The following is a 9,521-nucleotide window of genomic DNA, read 5'->3' on the forward strand; positions in this document are numbered from 1 at the left end:
TGTGCCCCTCTCTCTCTCTGTGTGTGCCCTCTCTCTCTCTCTGTGTGTGCCCCTCTCTCTCTCTGTGTGTGCCCCTCTCTCTCTCTGTGTGTGCCCTCTCTCTCTCTGTGTGTGCCCCTCTCTCTCTCTGTGTGTGCCCCTCTCTCTCTCTGTGTGTGCCCTCTCTCTCTCTGTGTGTGCCCCTCTCTCTCTCTGTGTGTGCCCCTCTCTCTCTCTGTGTGTGCCCCTCTCTCTCTCTGTGTGTGCCCCTCTCTCTCTCTGTGTGTGCCCCTCTCTCTCTCTGTGTGTGCCCCTCTCTCTCTCTGTGTGTGCCCCTCTCTCTCTCTGTGTGTGCCCTCTCTCTCTCTCTGTGTGTGCCCCTCTCTCTCTCTGTGTGTGCCCCTCTCTCTCTCTGTGTGTGCCCCTCTCTCTCTCTGTGTGTGCCCCTCTCTCTCTCTGTGTGTGCCCCTCTCTCTCTCTGTGTGTGCCCCCTCTCTCTCTCTGTGTGTGCCCCTGTCTCCTCTCTCTCTCTGTGTGCCCTCTCTCTCTCTCTGTGTGTGCCCCTCTCTCTCTCTGTGTGTGCCCCTCTCTCTCTCTGTGTGTGCCCCTCTCTCTCTCTGTGTGTGCCCTCTCTCTCTCTGTGTGTGCCCCTCTCTCTCTCTGTGTGTGCCCCTCTCTCTCTCTGTGTGTGGTCCTCTCTCTCTCTCTCTGTGTGCTCCTCTCTCTCTCTCTGTAACTGAGCTCCTCTCTCTCTCTCTCTGTGTGCTCCTCTCTCTCTCTCTGTGTGTGCTCCTCTCTCTCTCTGTGTGTGCTCCTCTCTCTCTCTCTCTGTGTGTGCTCCTCTCTCTCTCTCTCTGTGTGTGCTCCTCTCTCTCTCTCTCTGTGTGTGCTCCTCTCTCTCTCTCTCTGTGTGTGCTCCTCTCTCTCTCTCTCTGTGTGTGCTCCTCTCTCTCTCTGTGTGTGCTCCTCTCTCTCTCTCTCTTTGTGTGCTGCTCTCTCTCTCTCTCTCTGTGTGTGCTCCCTCTCTCTCTCTCTGTGTGTGCTCCTCTCTCTCTCTCTCTGTGTGTGCTCCTCTCTCTCTCTCTCTGTGTGTGCTCCTCTCTCTCTCTCTCTGTGTGTGCTCCTCTCTCTCTCTCTCTGTGTGTGCTCCTCTCTCTCTCTCTCTGTGTGTGCTCCTCTCTCTCTCTCTGTGTGTGTGCTCCTCTCTCTCTCTCTCTGTGTGCTCCTCTCTCTCTCTCTCGTGTGTGCTCCTCTCTCTCTCTCTCTGTGTGTGCTCCTCTCTCTCTCTCTCTCTGTGTGTGCTCCTCTCTCTCTCTCTGTGTGTGCTCCTCTCTCTCTCTGTGTGTGCTCCTCTCTCTCTCTGTGTGTGCTCCTCTCTCTCTCTGTGTGTGCTCCTCTCTCTCTCTCTGTGTGGCTCCTCTCTCTCTCTGTAACTGAGCTCCTCTCTCTCTCTCTCTCTGTAACTGAGCTCCTCTCTCTCTCTGTATGTGCTCCTCTCTCTCTCTCTGTAACTGAGCTCCTCTCTCTCTCTCTGTAACTGAGCTCCTCTCTCTCTCTCTCTCTGTAACTGAGCTCCTCTCTCTCTCTCTGTAACTGAGCTCCTCTCTCTCTCTCTGTGTGTGCTCCTCTCTCTCTCTCTGTGTGTGCTCCTCTCTCTCTCTCTGTGTGTCCCTCTCTCTCTCTCTGTGTGTGCTCCTCTCTCTCTCTCTCTGTGTGTGCCCTCTCTCTCTCTCTCTGTGTGTGCTCCTCTCTCTCTCTGTGTGTGCTCCTCTCTCTCTCTCTCTGTGTGTGCTCCTCTCTCTCTCTCTGTGTGTGCTCCTCTCTCTCTCTCTGTAACTGAGCTCCTCTCTCTCTCTCTGTGTGTGCTCCTCTCTCTCTCTCTGTGTGTGCTCCTCTCTCTCTCTGTGTGTGCTCCTCTCTCTCTCTCTGTGTGTGCTCCTCTCTCTCTCTCTGTGTGTGCTCCTCTCTCTCTCTCTGTGTGTGCTCCTCTCTCTCTCTCTGTGTGTGCTCCTCTCTCTCTCTGTGTGTGCTCCTCTCTCTCTCTCTCTGTGTGCTCCTCTCTCTCTCTCTGTGTGTGCTCCTCTCTCTCTCTCTGTGTGTGCTCCTCCTCTCTCTCTGTGTGTGCTCCTCTCTCTCTCTGTGTGTGCTCCTCTCTCTCTCTCTGTGTGTGCTCCTCTCTCTCTCTCTGTGTGTGCTCCTCTCTCTCTCTGTGTGTGCTCCTCTCTCTCTCTCTGTGTGTGCTCCTCTCTCTCTCTCTGTGTGTGCTCTCTCTCTCTCTCTCTCTGTGTGTGCTCCTCTCTCTCTCTCTGTGTGTGCTCCTCTCTCTCTCTCTGTAACTGAGCTCCTCTCTCTCTCTCTTGTAACTGAGCTCCTCTCTCTCTCTCTGTGTGTGCTCCTCTCTCTCTCTGTGTGTGTCTCTCTCTCTCTCTCTGTGTGTGTCTCTCTCTCTCTCTCTGTGTGTGCTCCTCTCTCTCTCTCTGTGTGTGCTCCTCTCTCTCTCTGTGTGCTACTCACTCTCTCTCTGTGTGTGCTCCTCTCTCTCTCTGTGTGTGCTCCTCTCTCTCTCTCTGTGTGTGCTCCTCTCTCTCTCTCTGTGTGTGCTCCTCTCTCTCTCTCTGTGTGTGCTCCTCTCTCTCTCTCTGTGTGTGCTCCTCTCTCTCTCTGTGTGTGCTCCTCTCTCTCTCTCTGTGTGTGCTCCCTCTCTCTCTCTGTGTGTGTCTCTCTCTCTCTCTCTGTGTGTGCTCCTCTCTCTCTCTCTGTGTGTGCTCCTCTCTCTCTCTGTGTGTGCTCCTCTCTCTCTCTCTGTGTGTGCTCCTCTCTCTCTCTCTGTGTGTGCTCCTCTCTCTCTCTCTGTGTGTGCTCCTCTCTCTCTCTCTGTGTAGCTCCTCTCTCTCTCTCTGTAACTGAGCTCCTCTCTCTCTCTCTGTAACTGAGCTCCTCTCTCTCTCTCTCTGTAACTGAGCTCCTCTCTCTCTCTCTGTATGTGCTCCTCTCTCTCTCTCTGTGTGTGCTCCTCTCTCTCTCTCTGTGTGTGCTCCTCTCTCTCTCTCTGTAACTGAGCTCCTCTCTCTCTCTCTGTGTTGCTCCTCTCTCTCTCTCTCTCTGTGTGCCTCTCTCTCTCTGTGTGTGCTCCTCTCTCTCTCTCTGTGTGTGCTCCTCTCTCTCTCTCTGTGTGTGCTCCTCTCTCTCTCTCTGTGTGTGCTCCTCTCTCTCTCTCTGTGTGTGCTCCTCTCTCTCTCTCTGTGTGTGCTCCTCTCTCTCTCTCTGTGTGTGTGCTCCTCTCTCTCTCTCTGTGTGTGCTCCTCTCTCTCTCTCTGTGTGTGCTCCTCTCTCTCTCTCTGTGTGTGCTCCTCTCTCTCTCTCTCTGTGTGTGCTCCTCTCTCTCTCTCTGTGTGTGCTCCTCTCTCTCTCTCTGTGTGTGCTCCTCTCTCTCTCTGTGTGTGCTCCTCTCTCTCTCTCTGTGTGTGCTCCTCTCTCTCTCTCTGTGTGTGCTCCTCTCTCTCTCTCTGTGTGTGCTCCTCTCTCTCTCTCTGTGTGTCTCTCTCTCTCTCTCTGTGTGTGCTCCTCTCTCTCTCTCTCTGTGTGTGCTCCTCTCTCTCTCTCTGTGTGTGCTCCCTCTCTCTCTCTCTGTGTGCTCCTCTCTCTCTCTCTCTCTCTCTGTGTGTGCTCCTCTCTCTCTCACTCTCTCTCTGTGTGTGCTCCTCTCTCTCTCTCTCTCTCTCTGTGTGTGCTCCTCTCTCTCTCTCTCTCTCTCTCTCTGTAACTGAGCTCCTCTCTCTCTCTCTCTCTCTGTAACTGAGCTCCTCTCTCTCTCTCTCTCTCTGTGTGTCTCCCTCTCTCTCTCTGTGTGTGTTCCTCTCTCTCTCTGTGTGTGTGCCTCCTCTCTCTCTCTCTGTGTGCTCCTCTCTCTCTCTCTCTGTGTGCTCCTCTCTCTCTCTGTGTGTGTGCTCCTCTCTCTCTCTGTGTGTGTGCTCCTCTCTCTCTCTGTGTGTGCTCCTCTCTCTCTCTGTGTGTGCTCCTCTCTCTCTCTGTGTGTGCTCCTCTCTCTCTCTGTGTGTGCTCCTCTCTCTCTCTGTGTGTGCTCCTCTCTCTCTCTGTGTGTGCTCCTCTCTCTCTCTGTGTGTGCTCCTCTCTCTCTCTGTGTGCCCTCTCTCTCTCTGTGTGAGCTCCTCTCTCTCTCTGTAACTGAGCTCCTCTCTCTCTCTCTCTCTCTGTGAGCTCCTCTCTCTCTCTGTGTGTGCTCCTCTCTCTCTCTGTGTGTGCTCCTCTCTCTCTCTGTGTGTGCTCCTCTCTCTCTCTGTGTGTGCTCCTCTCTCTCTCTGTGTGTGCTTCCTCTCTCTCTCTGTGTGTGCTCCTCTCTCTCTCTGTGTGTGCTCCTCTCTCTCTCTCTGTGTGGCTCCTCTCTCTCTCTCTGTGTGTGCTCCTCTCTCTCTCTGTGTGTGCTCCTCTCTCTCTCTCTTGTGTGTCCCTCTCTCTCTCTCTGTGTGTGCTCCTCTCTCTCTCTCTCTGTGTGTGCTCTCCTCTCTCTCTCTGTGTGTGCTCCTCTCTCTCTCTCTGTGTGTGCTCCTCTCTCTCTCTCTGTGTGTGCTCCTCTCTCTCTCTCTGTGTGTGCTCCTCTCTCTCTCTCTGTGTGTGCTCCTCTCTCTCTCTCTGTGTGTGCTCCTCTCTCTCTCTGTGTGTGCTCCTCTCTCTCTCTCTGTGTGTGCTCCTCTCTCTCTCTCTGTGTGTGCTCCTCTCTCTCTCTCTGTGTGTGCTCCTCTCTCTCTCTCTGTGTGTGCTCCTCTCTCTCTCTCTGTGTGTGCTCCTCTCTCTCTCTCTCTCTCTGTGTGTGCTCCTCTCTCTCTCTGTGTGTGCTCCTCTCTCTCTCTCTGTAACTGAGCTCCTCTCTCTCTCTCTCTGTGTGTGCTCCTCTCTCTCTCTCTGTGTGTGCTCCTCTCTCTCTCTCTGTGTGTGCTCCTCTCTCTCTCTCTGTGTGTGCTCCTCTCTCTCTCTCTGTGTGTGCTCCTCTCTCTCTCTCTGTGTGCTCCTCTCTCTCTCTCTGTGTGTGCCCCTCTCTCTCTCTCTGTGTGTGCTCCTCTCTCTCTCTCTCTGTGTGAGCTCCTCTCTCTCTCTCTGTAACTGAGCTCCTCTCTCTCTCTCTGTAACTGAGCTCCTCTCTCTCTCTCTGTATGTGCTCCTCTCTCTCTCTCTCTCTGTGTGTGCTCCCTCTCTCTCTCTCTGTGTGTGCTCCTCTCTCTCTCTCTGTGTGTGCTCCTCTCTCTCTCTCTCTGTGTGAGCTCCTCTCTCTCTCTCTCTCTGTGTAGCTCCTCTCTCTCTCTCTCTCTGTAACTGAGCTCCTCTCTCTCTCTCTGTAACTGAGCTCCTCTCTCTCTCTCTCTGTATTGCTCCTCTCTCTCTCTCTCTGTGTGTGCTCCTCTCTCTCTCTCTCTGTGTGTGCTCCTCTCTCTCTCTCTCTGTGTGTGCTCCTCTCTCTCTCTCTCTGTGTGTGCCTCCTCTCTCTCCTCTCTCTCTCTCTCTCTGTGTGTGCTCCTCTCTCTCTCTCTCTGTGTGCTCTCTCCCTCTCTCTGTGTGTGTCCTCTCTCTCTCTCTCTGTGTGTGCTCCCTCTCTCTCTCTCTCTGTGTGAGCTCCTCTCTCTCTCTCTCTGTGTGTGCTCCTCTCTCTCTCTCTCTGTGTGTGCTCCTCTCTCTCTCTCTCTGTGTGTGCTCCTCTCTCTCTCTCTCTCTCTCTCTGTGTGTGCTCCTCTCTCTCTCTCTGTGTGTGCTCCTCTCTCTCTCTCTCTGTATGTGCTCCTCTCTCTCTCTCTCTCTGTGTGTGCTCCTCTCTCTCTCTCTCTCTGTGTGTGCTCCTCTCTCTCTCCTCTCTCTGTGTGTGCTCCTCTCTCTCTCTCTCTGTGTGTGCTCCTCTCTCTCTCTCTCTGTGTGTGCTCCTCTCTCTCCTCTCTCTGTGTGTGCTCCTCTCTCTCTCTCTCTCTGTGTGTGCTCCTCTCTCTCTCTCTCTGTGTGTGCTCCTCTCCTCTCTCTCTTGTGTGTCCTCTCTCCTCTCTCTCTCTCTCTGTGTGTGCCTCTCTCTCTCTCTCTCTGTGTGTGCTCCTCTCTCTCTCTCTCTGTGTGCTCCTCTCTCTCTCTCTCTGTGTGTGCTCCTCTCTCTCTCTCTCCTCTGTGTGTGCTCCTCTCTCTCTCTCTCTGTGTGCTCCTCTCTCTCTCTCTCTGTGTGTGCTCCTCTCTCTCTCTCTCTCTGTGTGCTCCTCTCTCTCTCTCTCTGTGTGTGCCTCTCTCTCTCTCTCTCTCTCTCTCTCTCTCTCTCTCTCTCTCTCTGTGTGTGCCTCTCTCTCTCTCTCTCTGGTGTGTCTCTCTCTCTCTCTCTGTCTGTGCTCTCTCTCTCTCTGTGTGTGCGTGTCTCTCTCTCTCTCTCTCTCTGTGTGCCCCTCTCTCTCTCTCTCTGTATCTCTCTCTCTCTCTCTCTCTGTGTGTCTCTCTCTCTCTCTCTCTCTCTGTGTGTGCTCCTCTCTCTCTCTGTGTGTGCTCTCTCTCTCTCTGTGTGTGCGCCTCTCTCTCTCTGTGTGTGCTCCTCTCTCTCTCTGTGTGTGCTCCTCTCTCTCTCTGTGTGTGCTCCTCTCTCTCTCTGTGTGTGCTCCTCTCTCTCTCTGTGTGTGCTCCTCTCTCTCTCTGTGTGTGTTCCTCTCTCTCTCTCTGTGTGCCTCTCTCTCTCTCTCTCTCTCTCTCCTCTCTCTCTCTCCTCTGTGTGCTCCTCTCTCTCTCTCTGTGTCTCTCTCTCCTCTCTGTGTTGTGTCCTCTCTCTCTCTCTCTGTGCGCCTCTCTCTCTCTCTCTTCTCTTCTCTCTCTCTCCTCTCTGTCCTCTCTCTCTCTCTCTGTGGTGCCCCTCTCTCTCTCTCTCTCTCTCTCTGTGTGTGCGCCTCTCTCTCTCTCTCTCTCTTTCCTCTGTCTCTCTCTCTGTGTGTGCGCCCCTCTCTCTCTCTCTCTCTCTGTGTGAGCTCCTCTCTCTCTCTCTGTCTGCTTTCTCTCTCGTGTGTGCGCCTCTCTCTCTCTCTCTCTGTCTCCTCTCTCTCTCTCTCTCTCTCTCCTCCTCTCTGTGTGCTCCTCTCTCTGTGTGTGCGCCTCTCTCTCTCTCTGTGTGTGCTCCTCTCTCTCTCTGTGTGTGCCCTCTCTCTCTCTGTGTGTGCTCCTCTCTCTCTCTCTGTGTGTGCGCCTCTCTCTCTCTGTGTGTGCTCCTCTCTCTCTCTCTGTGTGTGCGCCTCTCTCTCTCTGTGTGTCCCTCTCTCTCTCTCTGTGTGTGCTCCTCTCTCTCTCTGTGTGTGCCTCCTCTCTCTCTCTGTGTGTGCTCCTCTCTCTCTCTGTGTGTGCTCCTCTCTCTCTCTGTGTGTGCTCCTCTCTCTCTCTGTGTGTGCTCCTCTCTCTCTCTCTGTGTGTGCTCCTCTCTCTCTCTCTGTGTGTCTCCTCTCTCTCTCTCTGTGTGTGCTCCTCTCTCTCTCTCTGTGTGTCCCTCCTTCTCCTCTCTGTGTGTGCTCCCTCTCTCTCTCTCTGTGTGCTCCTCTCTCTCTCTCTGTGTGTGCCCTCTCTCTCTCTCTTCCTCTCTCTTTGTGTGCTCCTCTCTCTCTCTCTGTGTGTGCTCCTCTCTCTCTCTCTGTGTGTGCTCCTCTCTCTCTCTGTGTGTGTGCTCCTCTCTCTCTCTCTGTGTGTGCTCCTCTCTCTCTCTCTGTGTGTGCGCCTCTCTCTCTCTCTGTGTGTGCTCCTCTCTCTCTCTGTGTGTGCTCCTCTCTCTCTCTGTGTGTGCTCCTCTCTCTCTCTGTGTGTGCTCCTCTCTCTCTCTGTGTGTGCCTCCTCTCTCTCTCTCTGTGTGTGCTCCTCTCTCTCTCTCTGTGTGTGCTCCTCTCTCTCTCTCTGTGTGTGCTCCTCTCTCTCTCTCTGTGTGTGCTCCTCTCTCTCTCTCTGTGTGTGCTCCTCTCTCTCTCTCTGTGTGCTCCTCTCTCTCTCTGTGTGTGCTCCTCTCTCTCTCTCTGTGTGTGCTCCTCTCTCTCTCTCTGTGTGTGCTCCTCTCTCTCTCTCTGTGTGTGCTCCTCTCTCTCTCTGTGTGTGCTCCTCTCTCTCTCTCTGTGTGTGCTCCTCTCTCTCTCTCTGTGTGTGCCCTCTCTCTCTCTCTGTGTGTGCTCTCCTCTCTCTCTGTGTGTCTCCTCTCTCTCTGTGTGTGCTCCTCTCTCTCTCTCTGTGTGTGCTCCTCTCTCTCTCTCTGTGTGTGCTCCTCTCTCTCTCTCGCTGTGTGTCTCTTCTCTCTCTCTCTCTGTGTGTGCTCCCTCTCTCTCTCTGTGTGTGGCTCCCTCCTCTCTCTCTGTGTGTGCTCCTCTCTCTCTCTCTGTGTGTGCTCCCCTCTCTCTCTCTGTGTGTGCTCCCCTCTCTCTCTCTGTGTGTGCTCCCCTCTCTCTCTCTGTGTGTGCTCCCCTCTCTCTCTCTGTGTGTGCTCCTCTCTCTCTCTCTGTGTGTGCTCTCTCTCTCTCTCTGTGTGAGCTCCTCTCTCTCTCTGTGTGTGCTCCTCTCTCTCTCTCTGTATCTGAGCTCCTCTCTCTCTCTGTGTGAGCTCCTCTCTCTCTCTGTGTGTGCGCTCCTCTCTCTCTCTGTGTGTGCTCCTCTCTCTCTCTGTGTGTGCTCCTCTCTCTCTCTCTGTGTGGTGCTCCTCTCTCTCTCTGTGTGTGCTCCTCTCTCTCTCTGTGTGTGCTCCTCTCTCTCTCTGTGTGTTGCTCCTCTCTCTCTCTGTGTGTGCTCCTCTCTCTCTCTGTGTGTGCTCCTCTCTCTCTCTGTGTGTCCTCCTCTCTCTCTGTGTGTGCTCCTCTCTCTCTCTGTGTGTGCTCCTCTCTCTCTCTGTGTGTGCTCCTCTCTCTCTCTGTGTGTGCTCCTCTCTCTCTCTGTGTGTGCTCCTCTCTCTCTCTGTGTGTGCTCCTCTCTCTCTCTGTGTGTGCTCCTCTCTCTCTCTGTGTGTGCTCCTCTCTCCTCTCTGTGTGTGCTCCTCTCTCTCTCTGTGTGTGCTCCTCTCTCTCTCTGTTGTGCTCCTCTCTCTCTCTGTGTGTGCTCCCTCTCTCCTCTGTGTGTGCTCCTCTCTCTCTCTGTGTGTGCTCCTCTCTCTCTCTGGTGTGCTCCTCTCTCTCTCTGTGTGTGCTCCTCTCTCTCTCTGTGTGCTCCTCTCTCTCTCTCTGTGTGTGCCTCCTCTCTCTCTCTGTGTGTGCTCCTCTCTCTCTCTCTGTGTGTGCTCCTCTCTCTCTCTGTGTGTGCTCCTCTCTCTCTCTCTGTGTGTGCTCCTCTCCTCTCTCTGTGTGTGCCCTCTCTCTCTCTGTGTGTGCTCCTCTCTCTCTCTGTTGTGCTCCTCTCTCTCTCTGTGTGTGCTCTCTCTCTCTCTCTCTGTGTTGCTTCTCTCTCTCTCTCTCTCTGTGTGTCTCCTCTCTCTCTCCTCTGTGTGTGCTCCTCTCTCTCTCTCTCTGTGTGTGCTCTCCTCTCTCTCTCTCTCTGTGTGTGCTCCTCTCTCCTCTCTCTGTGTG

At 54.2% G+C, this 9,521-nt stretch overlaps 1 protein-coding gene across 1 annotated transcript in view; it reads left to right on the forward strand.

Moving 5' to 3' along the window:
* The window catches only part of sorl1 (sortilin-related receptor, L(DLR class) A repeats containing), a 291,127-nt gene that overhangs the window by 94,686 nt on the left and 186,920 nt on the right, over positions 1–9,521 (forward strand). The window lies entirely within an intron of this gene.

The sequence above is a fragment of the Carcharodon carcharias genome, chromosome 25 (assembly GCF_017639515.1).
Source record: "Carcharodon carcharias isolate sCarCar2 chromosome 25, sCarCar2.pri, whole genome shotgun sequence".
NCBI classification, from domain to species: Eukaryota; Metazoa; Chordata; class Chondrichthyes; order Lamniformes; family Lamnidae; genus Carcharodon; species Carcharodon carcharias.